The sequence below is a fragment of the Notamacropus eugenii genome, chromosome 4 (genome assembly GCF_028372415.1).
Source record: "Notamacropus eugenii isolate mMacEug1 chromosome 4, mMacEug1.pri_v2, whole genome shotgun sequence".
In the NCBI taxonomy this organism is placed as follows: domain Eukaryota; kingdom Metazoa; phylum Chordata; class Mammalia; order Diprotodontia; family Macropodidae; genus Notamacropus; species Notamacropus eugenii.
Window position 1 is genome coordinate 192,991,408 of NC_092875.1, and position 23,401 is coordinate 193,014,808.

The window sequence follows — 23,401 nt, forward strand, 5'->3', positions numbered from 1 at the left end:
TAAATAAATAAAAAAGAAATATAATAGTGAAGACTACTCCTCCTACTTATAAATACATAATTCTGACTATGCTAATTGGGGAAATAGGGCACCCTCTTTCACAGGTGCTAGATAAGATTACACAGTTAGGTGACTTAGGGGAATTGGGGAAAGATAAATTTCCTCAAAAAAAGAAAACAACCAGCAGATTCAAAGGCAGAACAGATTAACAAGGAAAGAAATGTTTACTGTTTGATTGAGAGCAGGGACAGATTATGGAAGAATAGGTGATATTCTAACTAATGAACTACATAAGATGTACCAGGAAAAGGGCCTTAATATAAGACAGAATAGGGAAGTATGAACTGCCCCTACAAATCCTCCTGAATCATTTTATCCAAGTTTGTCACACGTCAGGTAGAATAGAAAATTGGCCAAGCCCCAGTTCAGATTAAAGAGGTACACAAATGGGATTACAGATCTCATATCAGTTTAACTATATGTTGGAAAAATGGATCAACCATTGTACCTAGGGCATTAATAGATACTGGCGTGGAGCCCTCCATTATATATGGAAACCCTGATAAATTTAAACATGGAACCCCTATTACCATCACAGAATTGGAAGGGGCTGAAATACCATCCAAACAAGTTAAAACCAATGATGAAAATTGGGCAATTACCTAAGAAAGAATATATAGTGGTAATTGTACCTGTTCCTGAATACATCATTGGGGTAGAAATATTGAGAGGTATGACTTTAAATTGCCTGAGGGAAGATACCAATTTGCAGTAAGGAAGATAGGAATTAATGTAGTTCTAGTGGGTTCATGGACTCCAGAACCATGACTGATACTATATTTACCCTGCTTCTAGTTATTGTCTCCTTATTCTTTGTGGCCTTTTTTTAACCTGTTTGTTAGATTTGTCTCCTTTGGCTTAGTGCCCTCATGTATAGATGACTGACTGCTTAAGCTGGATGTCACCCTCTGTCCAAGACTACAATATGTCACCCCTGAACCTGGCACTGACCAAGCTGTTCATACTGGATAAGGAACTGACCCCTTTAGTGGGACACTGGACAACTCTAAGTCCAATCTCAGCAGGAAGTAGTTTCAGAGGATGAAACCTTTGCCCTTTACCCCAAGGGATTTTGGATCCCATTTATTTGAGGGGGGAATGATGGGGCGCTTATGCCCAAGCCCCTACCCTAAGATATTGTTTCATGTGTTTATTTTGTGTTATCTCTTTTATATTATTTAAGTTATGTTGATATAAATTACCCCTAAAGTCTCATTGGCCTATGTAATGGACGTGAAAGATCTTGGGGCCAAATGTAATGTTAATAGAATAGGAAGAGCTTCCCTGCCCATTAATAGGCTTAACACATGGAGCTTGTGATCACATAAAGCTCAGACTGGGAGAAGCTTGCCCAAGGAGGAGAGAGACACATAGCACAAGCAGAGAGAAGTAAACTGTGATTAGGTGCAGTTGGTCCAAGGAGCAGAAAGAGAGAAGCAAGCTGTGAGTGGGCAGAGGGAGGAATTTGTCTAGGGGAACTTGCTTTTGTGGGGAGGCCTGACAGAAAGAAGATTTAAGATGTTGGCATTCTCTGTATTAGTGATAAGTACCCTGTTAAATCTTACCTCCTGGTATTCTAATGATGTCCCAAATAAATATTTTGGTTTTGCCTTTGAGGGACAGAGTTTATTATATTTTGCAAATTTACCCCAGAAACAAGCATGCATATTCATGGCAGCTGCTATAGGGTATTGCATTGACATTACACTGCGCTAGGGAAACTATATAGTAGACTATTTCAATAATTCAAGCAAGAGGTGATAAAAACCTAAACTAGGATCTTGATCATGTGAGTGGAGAGAAAATGTTGTATGTGAGAAATATTATTTAAATAGACTAGACTAGAAGGAGGAGGGGGAACAAGATGAAGAGGAGGAGAAGGAAAAGAGGAAGAGAATGAAAAAGGAGGAAGAGGAGAAAGAGGAAGAAAAGAAAAAGAAGAGAAAGAGTGCCCTGGAGACAACAAGGGAGTAGAAAACAGGAGAAGAGATGAGAGGAAAAAGAGAAAGAGAAGGGTATGGAAGGACAGTGAGGAAGAGAGGAGAACCCCAAGTATTTACATTCAACCAGTCATGCAGAAGGATCCTGCAAAACAACTAAAAAGAAAGAAGCCAGGACAGGTTCATAGAATCACCAAAACCTGGGGATGAGAGAGTCTCAAGAAAGAAATGATGGTCAACAGTGTCAAATGCTGTGAAGAAACTAGGAAGGATGAGGACTGAGAAAAGGTATTTAAATCTAGAAATAAAGAGATCATTGGTGAACTTCGCTAGGATTGTTTTTGTCAGTTAGGATGGTTGGAAGTCAAACTGCAAAGAGTGAGAAGTAAGCATAAGGTAAACAAGTATAAGTAATGGAAGTAGGTAGCTTTTTTTCAGGACTGTCATGTAAAGGAGAGGAGAGAATGACATAGGACAACAGTTTCAAGGGATGATGTAGGCTCAAGGAAAAGCACTTTAAGCAGGTAAAGATCTGAGTGTGCTAGGAAGGAGTCAGTGGAACAGGAGATATAAAATTCGAGGGGAGAATATTCAGTTGCAGGAGGAAACTCTTTTATGACGTTGGAAGAGATTAGATCAAGAACGAATAGAGGGGTTGACATTTGCAAGGAAAAGGGCCTTCCTCTTAAACTGTAACAGATGAAGACATTGAGGAATTAGGTTAAGGGGATCTGAGATGTAGAACTGAAGGGACTGGGGAGTTTGAGAACTTTTTAAAGTATAAGGCAAGGTCTTTTTCTGAGAACTATGTGTCAGGGGATGGTTTGGGAAACATGAGAAAAGAGAAGGTTTCAAAGAGAATTCTAGGGGAAGGGATGGTCAAACAACATAATGAAAAGAATCCTGTCTTCTCAATACTAGGAGCAAAAGGAATTTCCGCTGTATTCAGGAATACTTTCAAGGGATAAGAAAACATTTGACACTTTTCATGTAGAATAACTTGACCAATTGCAGCTGTCATTTCCTGTCGGAATGAGTACTGGGTTTAGCCCTACCACATTCCAAGTTCCCATTCTTCTGCAGTTGGTAAAACAAGAGAACAACAAGCAAAATAATTTACACCCATTAGGCCGATCAAATTCAAATTTATTTTGCCTTTACTGTAATAGTTAACCCCATGCATCTAGTGAATTTTCTAAACTGGTTTTGCCCTATAAACCATAAACTATCCATCACCTTATATGGAACAGTCGTGGGGAATAATGGAAATAACCTCTCCTTGTCTTGTTTCCTTTTGTATTTTTATGGGCTTAGGATCAGATATAAATTAATCTTAGCACTTTAGAGTTGACCTAGTCAGTCATTATGACTTGTAGTCTTTATCTGACCAAAATGTCAGTGCAAGGACCCCATAACTGCAGTGAAGCTCATAAAATGGGACAAGGACAGAAACCTTGCTGGATGGATTAGTCAAAAAAGAATATGACACATAGCTCAGGGACTTCATGGATGGATTTTTTATTAGTGATAAGTTCACACTCTTAAAATGAATATTTTAAGTTCTTCCAAATCAAAACCATCTTTTGAACAAAAATAATTCATCTCTTTCTCCCACCTTTTGTAATTACTCCTTCACAATTTAAGGGCACATTGGACTCCATAAGAGGAAATAAAGAGGAACAGACATGGTCCTCACTCATTAAAGTGTCATATAAAAAGGAGTTATTATAACAAATAATAAAAATGATAAGACTGAAGTGCCTACAAGGGTGGATCCCTTGTGGTAAATTTATGGAAGAAGGTGGATGAAAATTGCTCAGGAAAAGCAAGCATGGATGAATTGTGAATTACAGCATATCAAGTTGGAAGTAATTTCTAAATCAGTTAGATAACTGATCAAATCAATGGATCACAAATCCATCTGAGCATCCAATATTTGATTACTCTTGTCACAATTCCCCTCCATTTGCCATCTGGTGCTTGTGGGTAAGGAGGGAAGAAGAAAAGGATTTAGAAAGGTGAGAGGAGAAAAGTGAAAGAAATAAAGAAAAGGGGAGGACAATTGGAGAAGATGGGAAAATCTTTTAAATATTTCACTCTTTCCACCTAGGATCCATGCTATCACCACCCTACACATGCATGCACACACACATCTAACCAAGCATAAGCTATTCATCCTTCAAGGCCCAGATCAAGTCCCATCTTTTCTATAAAATCTTTCATGATGAGTCTAGCTCACAGTTATTTTTATGACTACTTTTCTCATTCTTTTGTCATTGTTGTCTGTACCATAGAATTACCAAGTTATTAGAAAGTAATTCTCTGATTATTTGTACGAAATAGGGTTCTCTTGTTATTCTCTGTGCTTGTGACTTATCTCCTCTACTTGATTGCAAAGAGCTTTATTATTACCCAGCATCTAACAACCCCTACAGCACAAAATGGGCAAAAGAGCAGGTACTCATTAGCCACTGACTGATGCAAGCTAGATCTACACAAAACTGGGAGCTGAGAATTAAACTGCCCATAAAATTACCAGAATACTGCTGTCTGATGTCTCCAGTCCCTACCTTAGTCACTGATCATTTGTTGTTTACCTTCCCTCAAAAAGCCAGTTAACCCAAAGTTCTCATCTGGTTGGGGTCTTTTTTAAGGTCTCCAAACCATGGAGTTTAAGCACCAACCAAACTTGAGCCCCTCCTGGTATATATCTAGACAGTAGGAGTAGGCCTTAGAAAAAGTCCCCCAGATGCATTCTTTCTGGTAATGAACACCCAGCCATTTTTCCTGTTCATCCCCATTTAGTTTTCCTGTGTTTGATACAGTTCAGTCATATTTTTCAGTCATGATTTATTCTTCATGACACCTTTTGAGATTTTCTTGGCAAAGAGTGATTTACCATTTACCATTTCCTTCTCCAGATCATTTACAGATGAGCAACTGAGGCTAAGAGGGTTAAGTGACTTGCCAGGGTCACACAGGTAGTAAGCATCTAAGACCAGATTTGAACTCAAGAGGAGAACTGTTTCTGATTCCAGGCCCAGTGCTTTATCCACTGTGCCAGCTACCCATGTCTGGTATAGATTGAGCCAAAACTGGAGTTGGAGATTTCCTCTCACTTCACTACTATCCTTCTGAGGGAAGCAATTGAAATGGAAGAGAGGTTACTAAGCTCTGTTCCTACTCTTCATCCAAGACCTAGGGATAGCCCATTTTCTCCCTCCTCTTCCTGCCCTTCTCTCCCCTAAATGGATGTGACAAATATTCATGTTCAAATGAGACTCCAATGGTTGGTTGTTGTCCTTCATTCTCAAAGAGGACCAATATGACATCAGTATGTTAGAATCAAGTTACATTGTGACATCAGACCAATATGAGCTTGGAATCTTCTAACACAGGTTGGGGACAAAGAGTCCATGTGAACATTTGTGGTGGATTCTCTAAATTTGTGCATCCCATGTTTCTTTTGAGCTTTTTCAATTCTGCTTTGCTCATAAAATGTAGTACCTTCTCTGATGAGGGCACATCATATTGGAAGGTCCTGTGTTAGTGTCTCCCATTTAACACAGTGAATTCCAAAGTTCTTAAGAGATACCTTGAGAATGCCCTTGTATCACTTCTTCTGACCACTCTGCGAATGCTTGCCCTGGTGAGTTCTCCATGGTCTTTTTGGCAAGTGTATGTTTGGTATTCAAACAACATGACCAGTTCATTGTAGGTGCACTGTCTGCAGTAGAGGTTGAAGGCTTGGTAGATTACTTCTAGAAAGGACTTCAGCATCTGGTATCTTATCCTGCCAGCTGATCTTCAGACTCTTCCTAAGACAATTTGGTAGTCAGTCTTATACCTCTTCTCTCCCACACTTTGCTTCAGAGCCTCCCAAACACTAAGCTAGCTCTGGCAATGCATGTATCAACCTCATTATCAGTGTGTACATCCCTAGAAAGTAAACTGCCAAGGTAAGTGAACTTATCCATAACATTCAGAATTTCTCTATTTCCTGTAACCAATAGTTCCACATATGAATGGCATGGTGCTGAGCACCTGTGTTTTCTTGGCGCTGTTAGGCCACAATTAGCACAAGCAGCATAGAATCGATCTGTCCTTTATTGCATGTTAGTTTCAGAGGCTGCAATGGGTGCACTATCATCTGCAAATAATAATAAGCAAGTTTAAAGTTCATGATTACACCTCCCTCGTTTACTTAATACAGATTTTTCTATATTTAAAAATTAAAGTCTCCTTACCCAATGCACAAGGTGAACTCTAGAAAGGACAATGAAGGAAGCAGTATGTAAATAAAATTATAAAATGATGTTCATTAGAAAAAGAAATCAACCAAAAATCAAGAGTCAAAAACAAACCACACATGGTAAAGGTAAAAAAAGAAATTGATCATGAGTCCAGCCCTGTAATCGAAGAAGACAAAAGTGAATGAGTGAGGGCCTTGAACTTGGTTTTTCTCTTTTTCTCTTTAGGTTTTAGAGACTGGCTGAAGAACATTCTTTTGTTGTTATTATTATCATTTTTCTCTTCCTTTTTTGTTTTGGGGTGTTTTTTTTTTTAATGTGGACTTCATTAAGTTAGATCTTTTGATATTCTACAATCTGAATAATTTGTACTGTTAGAGTCTTATTAAATTTGAAAAGAGAGGGAAAAAAAGAGGTAGAATTGGACTAACCAACCTCCAAGATCTCTTCTCTCTCTAAATCTATATGATCCTATGAAATTCCTTTCGATAGTGTTGGTAATGAAGTTCTAAGTCATGGCAGAATTTCACAACATACAGTGATCAAGTTTCAGGGGGTATGTGCAAATAATTGTCTCTTATATTTGCATATGGATTTCAAATCCTTTTCATATTCTCATATCTCATTTGATTGCCATGACACCATGCGATAGGTAGGGCAGTCTTTTTTTTATTATTGTCATTTTAATGTTAAAGAAATTGAAACTCAGGTTGTGATATTGCGACGTTAAATAACTAATTAATGGCAGAAGGAATAATTCCCAGTCTAGTGTATCTTCCACAACCTAGTGTACCTGTGCCACACTGGAAACAGAGGAGTGCTATTAAAGAGATATTAGGGTAACAAACAATCATGGTGGTGCCTGGTGTTTCACGCAGTCCCACTCGCATTAATTATCTGCAATGGTGCAGGTGTACCTTGGTCCTTCATTGTGTGTTAATCAAACTTTGCAAATCAACTTATATTTTAAATTCATTAGAGGAAGTGACAATTTTGAGGAAAACTGTGCCAAATCATTCAGTAAAAGCAATTTTTTTTTTTTGAAAAGTGAATGTTTAACCACTAATTCACTTGGGTCAGATTTTTGTATTCAAGGTTTTTCTAAAGTACAGCAGACCTGCACTACAAAAATGTTGATTTGGGTTGAGATTGGAATCTTTAACTTTGCCCATTTTCCCCCAGTGTTGAGCTTTAACAGCCAATCAAGGGAGTTCTCCAATAAAAAAAATGATTACCTTACAGAAGGTGGCCCTTTTATATTTTGATTGAATCTTCCTATAGAGAGCATGAATAATCCCTTTGCAACTTCTAGAGGATGAGTTTAACTAATGGGGGCTGCCTTTGAGATGAATTGATTGGCTCAAACAGTTGTGAAACAGACTATTGAGAAGGAACCATGCCCCATTTTGGTCTATGGGGTACAATAGACCCTTTCCCTTTTTTCCCCTTTTGCTCAGTGGAGTTAGGATTAGACTAAGGAAACCACTGATGTCTAATTTAGAGGCAAGATACATGAGAACCATAGACTCTCAACCATATGATACCAATAGAGAGGGAAACTGTGGTTTAAGTAGTCAAAGCTCTTGAACCCTAGCTTCTAGAAAGGTGTTGGGAATTGCTCATCCAAAGTGTCCTCCCTAATAAACCTAACAGGGTTCAGTCTTCCATCAAAGAAGTGAATTTCCTGGGCAGGACTTCATTCTAGAATTTAGCCTTCTAGCAAAAGAAAGATTTCTTAGGAAGCACTTGGCTTGGAGTTTGTCTCTTTAGCAATCCCAAATTTGAAGACACCAGAATCTAGTCTTTTATACAAAGAAAGGGAATTTCCTAGGGAGAGCCTTCCTCTTAAAAAGTGAAGAGACTCTCATTTCTCAAATACATAAGGAAGTGAGACAGATTAATAATAATACAAGTTATTCCCCAATTGATAGGTGATCAAAGGATATGAACAGGCAGCATCCAGGAGAAAAAAATAAAACTATCAATAGTTACATGAAAAAAATGCTCTAAATCACCATTAATTAGAAAAAAGTAAATTGAAACAACTCTAAGATACTATCACACCTATCAGGTTGGCTAACATGACAGAAAAGGAAAACGATAAATGCTGCAGGGGATGTGGAAGAACTGGGACAATAATGAACTGATGGTGGAGTTGTGATTTGGTCTGACCATTCTGGAGAACAATTTGGAACTATGCCAAAAGGGCTATAAAATTGTGTATACCTTTTGATCCAGCAATACCTGATGAATAACTGGTCACTGGATCCAGATGGCTCTGGAGGAGAAGTGAGGCTGGTGATCTGCACAGCCCTCTCTCACTCAAAACAAAGTCAAGTGTAAGTCATGTTATTATTTCTCTGATGGCATAGTCTTCTTTGGCAATGAAGGATGAACACACACCACTACTAGGTCTGTATCCCAAAGATATCAAAGAAAAGGGAAAATGACCCATTTGTACAAAAACATTTATAATGGCTCTTTTTGTGGTAGCAAAGAATTGGAAATTGAGGGAATGCCCATTATTGGGGAATGTTTGAACAACTTGTGGTATGTATTTATGATGGAATACTATTGTGCTATGAGAAATGATGAGCATGGTGGTTTCAGAAAAAACCTGGGAAGATTTCTATGAACTGATACAAAGTGAAGTAAGCAGAACCAGGAGAACACTGTACACAATGACAGCAATATTGTAAGGATAGTCAACTGTGAAATACTTAGCTACTCTGATCCAGACAATGATACAAGACAATCCCAAAGGCCTCAACATGAAAAAATGCTATCTACCTCCAGAGAGAGAACTGATGAATTCTGACTACAAATTGAAGTATTTTTAACCTCACTTTTCTTGTTTGTATGTGCATATGTTTTCTTTTCAAATATGACTAATATGGATATATGTTTTGAATACAGGACTTCATATGTATAATAAATATCATATTCCTTGCTTTCTCAATGGGTGGAGAAGGGATGCAAGGAGTAGAATTTGGAACTCAAAATTTTTTACAATGAATTTTAAATTGAATTTAACTAAATTAAATAGCCAACTCCTCTAGTGAAATTAAACAAATAAACAAAATTTAATGAAATTTAAAATGAATTTGACCAAATAAGTCATTTTGATTATTATAAATATTCAAATTAACTATAAAGGACATATGAATAAAGATGATATCTTCATCTATGGAAATAAATAATAAATAGAAGTATGTATAGAATACTTGTACATTTATATATATTTGTGTCTAATAGTAGTCATTTCTAGGGTGGAGGAGGGAAGGGGAAAAACAGAAATTTACATGATAACTGCATTATATTTTTAAAAGGAATAGCAAGTTTTACATAATAGATTTGCTGTTTCATGTGCAGTCATCTTTTTATTATATTATGTTATAGAAATGCTTATTTTATTCATAAATTTAAAATAAAATAAATTTTAAATGAATATTTTAAAAATTTACATGTAATTGGAAAATAATGAAGTAAATTTTTAAAAATTTAAAGAGAGAAAGTAGAGGCTTGTATATGAGGCTCCTGAAACTAGAATATCAAGAGACTAATGCATAGAGGAGAACTTTGTCCTATTCTATTACCTTGTGTTATCTGGTTGGTGTGGGTCCAATGAAAAATAGGTGGTTGTAGGGAGGGAGGAAGGGAGAAGGTTGGCAGCCAGCAACCCAAGCGGGTTTTCTTTCTGAGGAAAGTCCAGGCCCTCAGAATAGTTCTGTAAAGATTACATGTCTCTCTAGATCTCTGTAGTAAAAATGAATTGAATGTGAATTACTAGCACGGCAGGGTCCCATCCCTCTGGTCATTCTAAGCCTCTTTCCCTTCCAAGGAATGTCTGTAGGGTGTCAGGTGGAAGATGGTGGACTTGAAGATTCTGTGAAAAGTTAGACTCACTAAACAGCAAGGGAAAGTATGTTGATTATTTATGGGCTAATGTGAATCCTTTCACGTGCCTTTGACTTTTCTGTGAAGTGGAATAAAGGTCATCAATCTGATACATGAATTGTAACCTTGTTCTTACATGAGATCTGAAGGATGTTTTTACTCATGTTGGTGGAAATCCAGGCATGAACTATATGTGGAGATTTTCCCAGAGTAGACTATCTAGTAAACTAGCCAAATAGATCTGATTTGGGGGAAGTCCCCAAGTTGGGATCTGGTTTATCTAAGCCCAGATTTGTAAATGATGGGTCACAGTTTATACAAGTCTTCATTCCATATAATTGTGGAGGAGTTTCCTGTATTATCTCTATAAACAACTATCCTATTCTTCATGCCATGATCCTACAGAATATCACTTAAATATGTTAATACCTAATGTTTATATAGAACTTCAAAATTTGTATAGTATTTTGCACAGATTATCTCATTTGAAACTCCTAACTACTTGGTTAGGAAATATAAATATAATTTATATATATATATATATATATATATATATATATAAATATAATTTATATATATATATATATATATATATATATATATATATATATATATATATATATATATATATATATATATATATATATATATATATATATATATATATATATATATATATACCTTTCCATTTAAATAGAAGACCTGCCCAGGGTCACACAGCAACCAAAGTGATTTTCTTAAAGTGTAGGTCTGTCCATACCCCAACCCCAATCCTCACTCAATCAATCCTAGTGGCTCCCTTCTGCCTCTGGGACCAAATAGGAAATACTCTGATATTCAAAGCTCTTCATAACCTAGTTGTCTCCTTCCGTTCCAGTCTTCTTACACCTTACTCCTGACATATATTCTGCAATCCAGTGACAATGCTCTCCTTGCTGTTCCACAAACAAGACATCCACCTCTTAGTTCCAGGCCTTTTTTTCTGGCTTTCCACCATACCTGGAACACTCTCCTTCCACTTCTCCACTTGCTGATTTCCCTAGCTTCTTTCAATTCCCAAATAAAATCTCATCTTCTATAGGAAACTTTCCCGTCTTCCCATAATTTTAGTGCCTTTTTTCTTTTAATTATTTCCTACTTATCCTGTATGTAGCTTACTTATAAATGTTTGCTTATTGTCTTTCCCATTAGATTTTCGAGGGCAAGGACTATGTTTTACCTCCTTTTGTATCCCTAGCACTTAGCACAGTACCTGGCACACAGTAGGTGCTTAACAAATGTTTGTTGATTAACTGTTAGGATTCAAACCCATGTCTTTCAGAAACTAAACCCAGCCTGTATCTACTATATCGTGTTGACATTTAATTCATGCTTGAAGTGTTTTTGCTACAGCTTCCTAACTAATCTCCTAGTTTCTAATTTCTCTTGCTTACAGTACTGCACCCTGACTCTGCATCAATTTTCCTAAAATACCACTTTCCTCATTCATTCATTCATTCATTTACTCATCCTCCTACCCATCCATTCATTTAACAAATCTTTATCATTTATAATGCACATGGCACTGGAGAGGACATAAAGATAAATTGGATGCCATCAGAACTCTAAAAGAATCTGGAGGAAATATACATATATACATATATTACATACATATATATATATGTGTGTGTGCATATAGTAGGATGTGTTTGCATATCTGTGTGTCTGCCATATATGTCCCCTACTACTAGCCTATACGCTTTGTTCCCTTAAAAAAATAAGTAAAGAAATAAAGAAATAAAAGTAAAGCAGGTCACAATGAACATAATCTGCAGCAAAAAATCTGAAAAAATGCTAAAATTAGGGACTAACCCCTAAACATATTAAAGTGTGCATACCCTTTGTTCCAGCAATGTCAGCATTAGGTTTATGCCCCCAAAGAGATCAAAGAAAGAGAAAAGGGGCCCATATGCACAAAAATGTTTATACCAGTTTTTCTGAAAGGCAACAAAAAATTGGAAACTGAGGGGAAGTTCATCTATTGGAGAATGACCAAACAAGTTATGGTATATGAATATGATGGAAAACTATTGTGCTGTAAAAAATGATGGAGATAATTTTCGAAAAACTAGGGGAAGACATATAAATTAATGCAAAGTGAAATGAGATAGAATAGGAGGACAATTTATACAATAACAATACTATTGTAAATAAAAACAACTTTGAAAGGCTTGGGAACTCTGACCAACACAATGTCCAGCCACAACTCTAGAGGACTTAAGATGAAACATGCTGTCTCTCTCCTGATAGAGAGGTAGTGGATTCAAAGTGCAGATGGAGATATATTTGTCTTTTGGACATAGACAATGTGGAAATTTATTTTCACAAAGAAGGTATGCTGATCTCTGAAGATTAGTGACATCACACCATGTACACATACTCATCTCTGATTGATTAAATTGAATGTCAAATAATCATATAAGGTTAGAAATAGAAAGGACTTTAGATATCATCCATCCACTCACTCCTACCCTTTGCAGATGACGAAAACTTGGTATGAATCAGGAAAAAACATTGGAGATCACTTAGTCCATTCACTTTTACAAATGCAGGAACTAAGGTCAGGACACAAACTCACATGGGTAATAGAGTCCAGTTTTGAACCTAGAAGTTCTGATTCTATCCAATGCTATCACCACTATGGCAGGCTGTTAAGTGACTAGACCAAGGTCATCAGGCAAGTTGGTGATAGAACTCAACTTAGAATGAACTATGTATGGTTCATTCTACACTTAGTAAGAAATAGATATCATTTTTATATGCCTGAAAGAAAGTGAAGCTAATTATCATGTATTTTGCCATATGTATGTATTATATGTATATGTAGTATAGATACACGATGTGTGTAAATTACATATGTTTATGTATGTATATGTGTATGTGTATTAGGATGAGTATCTGTGTATTGTGTACCATACACATTCCTTACTAAGTTGTACACTGCCATAAGGTCAAAAGCCATCCAGTCTACGCTTTGTATTTCTCCTGATACCTAGCACTATAATCACTGCACACAGTGTGTGCTTAATAAATTATTGTTGAATTAAATTAAATTTTCAGCCTAGAACAATAATATCTAAATGTAAAAAGTAGTCATCATGGTAGGGAAATCTTTCTCCATCCTGGATTGTAAATAGTCACTCACATATTCACCTGAGGAGGTTTATTTCAGGCAAACAGATAAAATACTTCACAAGCTCTGAATTTTCTATAAAGAAATGAATTTTTAAGAGACTTTCCATAAGATAAATTTTTTTTCCTTATTTGCAAAACTATTTATCAGAAGAATTTTTTGCACCTTGTAGAGTGAAATGTGCCTGTCTATGGCAAAACATAGATTCCCAAGTCAGAATTCTAATGACAACATAGTCTTGAGGAAAATATTTTGGTTTGGGGAAAAAAAGTTTGAAAAAGTTTTAGAAATGGAGCAAGGAAGCAATCTTCAGCATTCTCTCATTCCGTTTTCTAAACTTCACTTAACTTCTCTGTAGTCAAAAAATCATTCTTCTCCAAAATCATTCTTCTCCACTCTTCTTATGGTAGTAGCTGGCAGAGGGTTGTCAACTTAGACCCTGTCTTAGGTGATATAACTGGAGGGTTGGGGCCCCCTTTTGTCAATGCACACCTCCCCACTTAGCTCTTATTCCCCTCTTTGTTGTAAGTTCAGTGCCTTATTAGATATGTTTTTGCTTGACTACAAGGAGAGGGATAGATGGGTGAAAGGTAAGGCACAGGGTTGTCTTAGGCAACGCATTGAGCTTGAGTTTGCAGGTCCAAAATTCAAGTCCCGGTCCTCCTGTTTCTTATTACCTGTGTGACCTTGGGCAACTTCTCTGAGTCTGCTTCATCATCTCTAAAATGAGGATTTTGTTCCAGATGGCTTCCAAGATCCATTCTTGCTCTAAATCTATGACCCTAGGAATTTTTACAGGTACAGTAGGTTACACTCCTGCTTTGGCTAATTTAGAAAATTTTTTCTTATTTAGTTTCTTATTTAGTTTCCTCTTTTTTAATGCATCAGTCTCAACTTCATGTTGAAGTTAGAGTCACCCTGTTAGTAAGTGGCTCAGCCTGGTCTTAAAGCTCCTGACTCTCAATCCAATACTCTTTCGAATACACTATATTACTTCTATAGGGGCAGCTAGGTGGTACAGTGGATAGAGCACCAGTGCAGGAGTCAGGAGGACCTGAGTTCAAATCTCACCTAAGACCCTTGACACTCACTAGCTGTGTGACCTTGGGCAACTCCCTTAACCCCAATTGCCTCATCCTGGGTCATCTCCAGTCATCCTGAAGAATATTTGGTCACTGGATTCAGTGGAGGAGGAGTGAGGCTGGTGAGCTGCACTCAAAACAAAGTCAAGTGCAAGTCATGTCATTATTTCTCTGATGGCCTGGTCTTCTTCGGCAATGAAGGACGAACACACACATTACTTCTGTAATCATAGTGTTGGACCTTATGGAGCAGATAAAAAATCTTTTTTTCTTCTGAAATTTTTTCCAGTTCCCCAAGAAGTCTGTTTCTTTGGAGTTCAATTATCCTTGTACGCATAAAAAGAATAAGTTACTGTCCCCAGACTACTCGAGATCTTTTCTCTTTTCTAGAATTACATGTTCTCCCTGTTGACTGATAAACTGCCTATGGTAGTGACTTTCTATCACTACCTCATTTTCAGGTAAAACAGACACTGAATGACCTTTCCTGCCAAAGAAATGGAAGAAGGAACTCCTGAACAGGATAGGAAGTTAAACCATATAGGTTCTGGGGTCCCTTCTGGTTCTAGGATTCTATGATATTTTTATCTGCTTTGTAAGGTCCAAAATTTAAAATATGGAGGAAATGTAGCAGATTATAAAGAGAATTGGACTGGAAGTCAGGAGGCTAGTTTAAAGACCATACTCTGCCATTTACTAGCAGTGTGATTTGAAACAAGTCACTTTACTTCTTAACCACAAATTAACCACAAATAATGAATCAAGTAATAAATACGTATGTTGTAGAGAATAGTCCAGAATTATCCTCAACGAGTTATTAAATGGCCTGTACCCTTTGATGCAGCAATACCAACCTATACGTTCTAAAATATTTTTGGCATCTCTCTTTGTGGTGGCAAAGAACTGGAAATTTCAGGGATGTCCATCAACCGGGAAATTACTGAACAAGTTGAGATATATGTGTGCTGGAATACTACTACGCTATAAGAAATGAGGCAAGAAATGTTATGAAAAATGCTTGTTTTATTCCATGAATTAAAAACAAAGTAAATTTTTAAAAGGAAAGAAATGAAGAGCTCTACAATCTTAGGAAAAACATGGATAGAGTTGCACAAAATAATAAAAAGTGAGATGAGAAGAAATAAGAAAATGTATACAAGAAGAGCAATATTGTTTTTAGAACAACTTTGAGGGAATAAGTCATTTTGAACATTACAAACACCCAAATTAACTACAAAAAACCTATGAAGGAAGACACTATCTGCATCCAGAGAAAGGACTGATAAATAGAGGTATGTATAGAATGATTTTACATAAATAAACATTCATGCTTCATAGTAGCCATTTCTAGGGTGGGGGGAAGAAAAAATTACATGATAAATTTATTATATAGTTAAAAGGAAAAGCAAATTGTACATAATAGATGTGCAGTTTCATGCACAATTATCTTTTTTTCTTTACTATACTATGTTATGGAAATTCTTGTTATACTCCAAAAATGTAAAATAAAATTAAAAAAAAATTTCTAGTCAACTTCTAGTACCTTCCCCTCTGACTTTCCTCACTTGCAAAATGAAGTTAAATTAATTGATCACTAATGATTCTAACAGTGATACAGTAGATAGAGTGCTGGTCCTAGAATCAGGAAGACTCATCTTCCTGAGTTCAAATCTGGCCTCAGAAATTTGCTAGCTATGTGACCCTGGGCAAGTCACTTAACCCTGTTTGCCTTAGTTTCCTCATCTGTAAAATGAGCTGGAGAAGGAAATGGCAAACCACTTCAGTATCTTTGCCAAGAAAATCCCAAATGGGGTCACAGAATCCAACATAACTGAAACAACTGCACAACAAAAATGATTCTACTGATTATGAAAATTCTGTACATCTTAATTCTGGACTCCAAGCAAAAATGTCTCAAAAGAAATTACTTTGTTACCTGCAAAAGGAGCAGCTTTGAAGGGTGTGAGAAGCCACAGAATCACGAATTTCAAAGTGGTGAGGCTTCAGAGGTCATGTCACCTCTTATCGGCTCATAAATCTGGAACCTCTCTCATTTTGCAGATGAGGAAATTGAGGCCTTTAAGTCAACCCATACATGAACATGAATCCCCTCTATAGTAAAGGTAAATAGACAGATGGATGGATGGATGGATGGATGGATGGATGGATGGATGAATGGATGGGTGATGGGTGGGTGGATGGGTGGTTGGGTGAATGGATGGATGGATGGATGGAAAGATAGAACATTTACTAAATGCTTACTATGTGCCAAGCATTATGCTAAGTGCTGGGAATATATAATGGAAGCAGCAACAACAACAAGACATTCCTTACTGTTAAGAAGCTCAGCTGATAGTGAAAGACAACACAGAAAAGGGAGTTGAAGTTGGGGGAAGGGCAAGAGGGAAAAGTTGTACTCATGTGGGAGGAAAGTGGAAAAGTCTGGAGCATCAGGGGACTAAGATCAGAGAGAAGTGAGCATGGATGGCCCGGTCACTTCATTAAAAAGTTGTTCCAGTAGGAACTCACCAATAAACCTGATTTATGATCATCCAGTCTTTGTCTGATCACCCCCAGTGATGAACTACCAATCCCTCCCAAGCCTGCCCATTTCACTTTCAGTTAATTCTAAGGAGATATTTTGGTTGTGTTTTCTTCCCCTTGCACCAGACAGCAGTTTTTCCTTACATCAGCCCCTACCTTTTGTGGCTTCCTCTACAACACAAGAGGCATTATAGGTTATAGTTACACCTATTGACCAGGGTTTTGTCTTCGCCTCTACTAATTTTCTTGAGAAATATGCAGCACTACCTGCCCTACCAAACTTCTGAGACTCATTACCTTTTAAAGGGAATCTTCAGGTCATTTCTTCTGAAAGAAGATAGGTTAAAGTGAATATGACAGTCTGTTGACTGGGTTCAAAATTAGAGACACGACTCCTGGGTCAGCTCACTGGGGTGCCAGCAGGTGTTTGTAGGTGCCAACAAAACTTTGCAAGGACAAAAGATGAATGAGGCAGAAGGGTCCATCCTGGTCATGATGACTGTCCCTGATGACCTGGAGCCTCTGAACTGTTTAGTCCTCGTGTGACAGAATCTGAAAGGGTTGTGGTCTCTTCTTTCACATTGGAGGAAGGAGATGGACCTCCCTCTAACAGGCCCCAACAAGTTGTGTTGGTGCTTTGTTTTGTGGGAGCCTCCCCCTCTCCACTGATAATTGCTCCATAGGTCTGACCCATTTCACCTCAGCCTTTGAAAATGTTAATGAGACAGAGGTGGCCCCCAGGAAGCATCAAAATGCTGACATGATTAAGGATGTGTTTAAACCCGTGCAGAGAACAATGCAGACTGTTTATCATGAGATTTTTTTTTCTCAGCATGGTCTGTCTCCTTGAAGATGCAAAATAAGCAAATGCATTCTTGGAAGTCATGGACATTTTCAGTAACCACTGGATTTTATCCAACTTAAAGTAGATCATTTGCTACATCTGTGACTTTGGACGAGTGATTTTCTTTCTCCAGTTCTTAATTTACCCATCTATAAAATTATGGGGTTGGGCTAGATAATTTCCAAGGTCCCTTATCACTTCTAGATCCTGCATTCTAATTTCTTTTTGTTGCTGTACCTTTCACTGGTCAATTCCCAGATAGGGCCCTTCTCTCCATCAGAGCTTTCTTTCTTAGAAATGTCTGCTAATAGAGCTGGACACCTATGCCTCAGCTTGGTTATCTCCCTCACTTCCTTACATACCCTATACCTTTGTTCAGGCTATTCCTTCTTTATCTCTTCTCCTGAAATGTCCTTTCCATTCATCCATGTCATTCAAGGCTCATCTCTAAGCTTACCTCCTTTTGGATGCTTTCCTCTGACTAACTTCAACTAACTCTGATTACTCCTTGACTGTTCCTTATTTTATGTTTTTGAGAAGCAACATGACATAATGGCTGCCATGCTAGATTTGGAGTCAGGAAGGTCAGATTTCAAATGCTACCTCTGGTACTTATTAGGTGGGCAATCCTGGTTGTCAATGAATCTCTCTGTGCCTCACACAATCCTTAAGACTAATCTACTAATGTAAACATAGGGTGGGGCACCTACATGGCACAGTGGATCAAGTACTGGGCCTGTAGTAAGGAAGACTCATTTTCCTGAGCTCAAATATGGCCTAGACACTTACTAGCTGTGTGACCCTGGACAAGTCACTTCATCCTGCTTGCTTCAGTTTCTTCATTTGTAAAAAAGTAGCTGGAGAAGGAAATGGCAAACCACTCCAGCATCTCTGCCAAGAAAACCTCAAATGGAGCCACAAAGAGTTAGACACAACTGAAAAAATGGGTTGCTTCAGAGTTGGTGGGGGGGAATTTCCATACCAGATGCCCCCTAGATTCACATAATCATAGATACCCCCACTAGACCTTTTGACAGCATGACTACTGCTTTTCCTTTAATGAGTATTTCCCTTTCTCTACTTCTTGAAAACAATATTTTTACACATACCCCCCCTTTATTAACATGTCTGAAGGGATTTGTCAATAAGCAGTACAAAGAAACATCCAAAAGATTATAGAAACAAACCAATGAGGAAATTCTTCAGGCACACTTTGAGGAAACTAGGTTTATTCATTCTTAATTCTCTGTCTTTAGTCTGGCTGACCATCTACTTCTTCAGGGGTCAGTCATCTCCAGTGTTGGAGCAAGAAGGTATTTCAGCTCTTGATTTTGAAATAATTGTTTCATTCTAGCAGAATTCATAGGTATTTTACTCAGTATAGAATCTACTTCTTAAACATTTCAGACATGATGGATGGCTTATACAAATGTAACAAGGTGAGAAATATAATATTAAATTCAAGGAAAAGCTGGTTGTTCATCCAGTTTGGCTGGCATAGAGTGATGAAGGAGAGGATTTTGAGATAAGAATGGAATTGTGGGCTGGAACCAGATTATATAGGATTTTAAATACCAAGATGTGGAGTTTCCATTTTATCCTTAAGGGCAATAAGGAACCATGGATGATTTTTGAATATGGGAGTTACATGGAGAGTTGAGTGGCTTAGGAAGGCTCTCTTGGCATCTCTTCAGAAGAAAAATTGGATAGAGGAAAGACACTGGAAGCAATGAGTCAAGGCAAGAAATGATAAGGGTCTAAACTGAGGCAATGGTTATATGAGTGGAGAGAATGTAATTATTTCATATATTTATACACATACATGTATATAGGTGTGTATACATACACTCCCTCAGTATAATATAAATTTTGTGAGGGCAAATCCTAGCATTGTACTTTGCATATAGTGGGTACTTCATAAACATCTGCTGAATTTAATCACAGGATTTAGAGCTACAAGGGACATCAGAGACCTTCTAGTTCAACCACATCATCTTACAGATGAGGAAATAGAGGCAGGAACAGAGGAGGAAAAGTATCTTGCCCAAGATGATCAAGGAAGCAAATAAGAAAACTGGAATTCAAACCTAGGACTTTGGCTCTCAAATTCAGTGCTCTAGATTGTTAAGCGCACTGCTGAATAACCCAAAGTGGATTAAAATGAAATTGGGAAATATTTAGGAAAATAAATAAAAATATAATAAAACATCAATAATATCACATTTTACTACTGCCAATATTCAGCCCACAGGGATCTTTGCATACAAAATGGTGGCCCCTGTTTCTATTTGAATTGAGCACTGTTGCTATGCTCTACTTCCTCTTCTCTTTGAATCCCAGACCTTCTCCAGTGTATCTTCTTCTCTATCTTGACATGGAAATACATTCCCATAAGAGTACTTTCATAATTATGATTTTCATAACGATATTTCATATCATCACTTTTATGTGTTTTCAAAAACACAAACGTTGTTTTACTTGCCCATCACTCCCTAGCCTTGATTAGAGCAGAGGGCTCCCCTGGTTATTTTCACATTTCCTTGTGGACTCTAGCCAGGCCCTCCTCAGTGTCTCCATTTAATGTTATCCGACCTACATGATCACATTTGGGACTTTGTGCTACTTTACAGTAATATCTGTGTGATGAAGAAGCTATGGGTCTGTGCACGTTTCATTTCATTGCTGTGTGTTGACCTGAGTAAGTGGCCATTAGATTCAATTCAACAAGCAAAAGATCATTCTGGATCCCGTTTGGGACACTATGCCGTGCTGTGTTTCAGTGTCCCAAATTTATCACTGCTATAAAAACCCAGAATCAAGAGTCTGACCTGCCCACAAGGATGGCTAACTGGTACTTATGCTAAGAGCTGTGTCCTTTGTCTCCAGTTGTCTATGTCATTGATTCATCAAACAGTAGACAGACTGTCATGCAAATCGCTTTTGTTTTGCTTGACTAGTAGGACACTTTTTTTTCTTTTAGACATGTAATAGTATTTATTGATTTCAACTATATCAACTATATATATAATGTATTAATATCAATTATATTCAACTGTATTAACAAAAGTTGCTATACAACCCCACAAATTCAAAGCACTTCAAATTTATTCTTTTCTAATTATAAGACTTATGATTTAATTCTTAGAAATTACTGAACAATTAAAAAAAGAACTCCCACATAAGATTAGAGCAATTTATAAGGCCTTATCATTTCAAACTGTTACCTTTTAAAATTTAAGAATTTTTAGCACCAGACATTAATATTTTTCCAATAACATAATACTGAAAAGGTTTATTATGTGCTTGATTATAGAATTTATTATAAAATTATTTATTTATAGTTATTTATTATAAATTTATTTTATTATTTATATTATGCACATAGATATATTGTTTATTGCTATTATTTGATTTACTATAAATTTATCATAAAATTCTATTATATGCTTGGTTATAAAAAATGGAATTTTTACATGAAGAAAGGTTATATTAAGAAGGAGTAATTTGTAGAAGTTACAAAGAGGCAGCTTTCAGTTCAATATAACATAAAAAACTTCAATACAATGACAGCTGTATATAATGGGATGTCACTAGAAGTCTCCAGTCACAGACTGGATGACCACTGGACAAGGATACCATAAAAGAGGTTTCTGTTCCAGTTAGTATGGATGATTTATATGGTCCTTTCAAACACTGGGACTCTATTTCTATGATACTAAACATGTTCCCTTGGATATTTTATTATCACTTCACATATAGCATTTCTAAAGCTAATATAATAATCTCAGGGTATAAGGAGTTTACAGGGAGTACTTTTCAGGGTTACTCATTGATCTTTGATGTCCACCTTTCATCAAACTCTCACCTGTGACTCCAAGAAGCATGCATTCTGATCATACTCTGGTAAAACCATCTTGGCAGACGGACTAAATGAGGTTGAGGGCAAACCATCAGTGAGTTAAGAGGATGTTTATGTCAATCTTGTGGAGACATTCCCCAGCATAATGGGCAGGTGAGAATAATTTGTTCCACCAAGTACTTATAAGTTAGTTAGACATCAAAAATGCCAACATCATCCACTGCATACCAAGCCATTGCCAGTCATCCTGACTTTTGTCTTGCCACTGTAATCATGGCTCTGGAAGAAGACTTTGCATAACTGTCTCACTAAACTCCAATTCATGTGCTACCCATCACCCCACGGTGTCACTGATCCTCTGACATGAAAGATGAACAACACAATAGCACAATTCTACCTCATTTCCTGACTTCTCCATTTTTGTCGGGTCCAGTGCTTAGCACAGTGCCTGGAACTTTATAAGCACTTAATTAATGTTTATGCAATGGATCGACTGTCAATGGCCAATAATTCTCCCAGTGACTCAGGCTTAAAGTAATAGAGGTGTCTTTGTCCTTCACACTGCCTTTTTCTTTTTCACTCTTCTCCAGTTACCAAATGCGCTGGTAATAATGTCTCTCATATCAGGACCTCCTCCTCTCTTCCTCTTCTATGGTTATGTTCTACTTTTATAATGTCACTTTCCTATTCAAAAGCATTCAGTGGTTGCCCACATCCAAAAGAATTACATCTAAACTCCCATCTATTATTCACCTTGTCCCACCATCTTACTCAACTCTACCTATAAAACTTTGACCTTGAGGGTGGAGCCAAGATGGTGGAGTAGAAAGACACACATGCTCTAGCTCTTCCCCCACAGTCCATAAAATACCTGTAAAAAAATGACTCTCAAAAAATTCTAGAGCAGCAGAAACCACAGAACAACAAAGTGAAAGAGATTTCCAGCCAAAGGTAACCTGGAAGGCCAACAAGACACTGAGCAGAGCCCAGCCCTGGCCATAGGCACTGAGAGGAACAGGACAGGAACAGGCCCTGGGGCAGAATTCCCATTAGGGAGGGTCTCAGATCCCTCAACCCACAAGTGCAAAAGAAAGCTTCAAAGGTCAGTAAGAGGGCTTTCCCAGTTGGGCAAGAGGGGAACAGAGCTTCCCCCAGCACTGGCCCCAGGTGGCAGCAGTGGTAGGGCAGCAACAGCAGGGGTGGCAGATGCAGAAGGGGCAGCAGCTGTGAGCATCCATTTATGAACCACTGGGCCTAAAACCCCTGGAGGAACTGAGCAGCTGATCTGAACCTCAGCCCTGAGTGGTGGCCCCACCCCAACCTAAAGACCCTGGGGGAATTGAGAAGCTTATCTGACTCTCAGTCCTAAGCCAGGTCCCGAAGGGAGGAGGAACACTATGATCCTCCTCTTGACAAAGGATTCAGAAGTCAAGTAACTGGCTGGGAAAATGTCCAAAAAAGGGGGAAAAAAATAAGACCATAGAAGGTTACTTTCTCAGTGAACAGGTATTTCATTCCATCCTTTCAGATGATGAAAAACAATGCATACTGTCAGAGAAAGTCAAGTCTTCTGTACCAGTACCTCCAAAATGAATATGCAGTGGGATCAGGTCATGGAAGAGCTTGAAAAGCTTGTGAACAGCTTGCTAAAGGAGACCCCAAAAATGCTGAGAAAAAAACACCTTTAAATGTAGGCTAACTCAATTGGAAAAAGTGGTCCAAAGAGCCAATGAGGAGATGAAGGTTTTAAAAA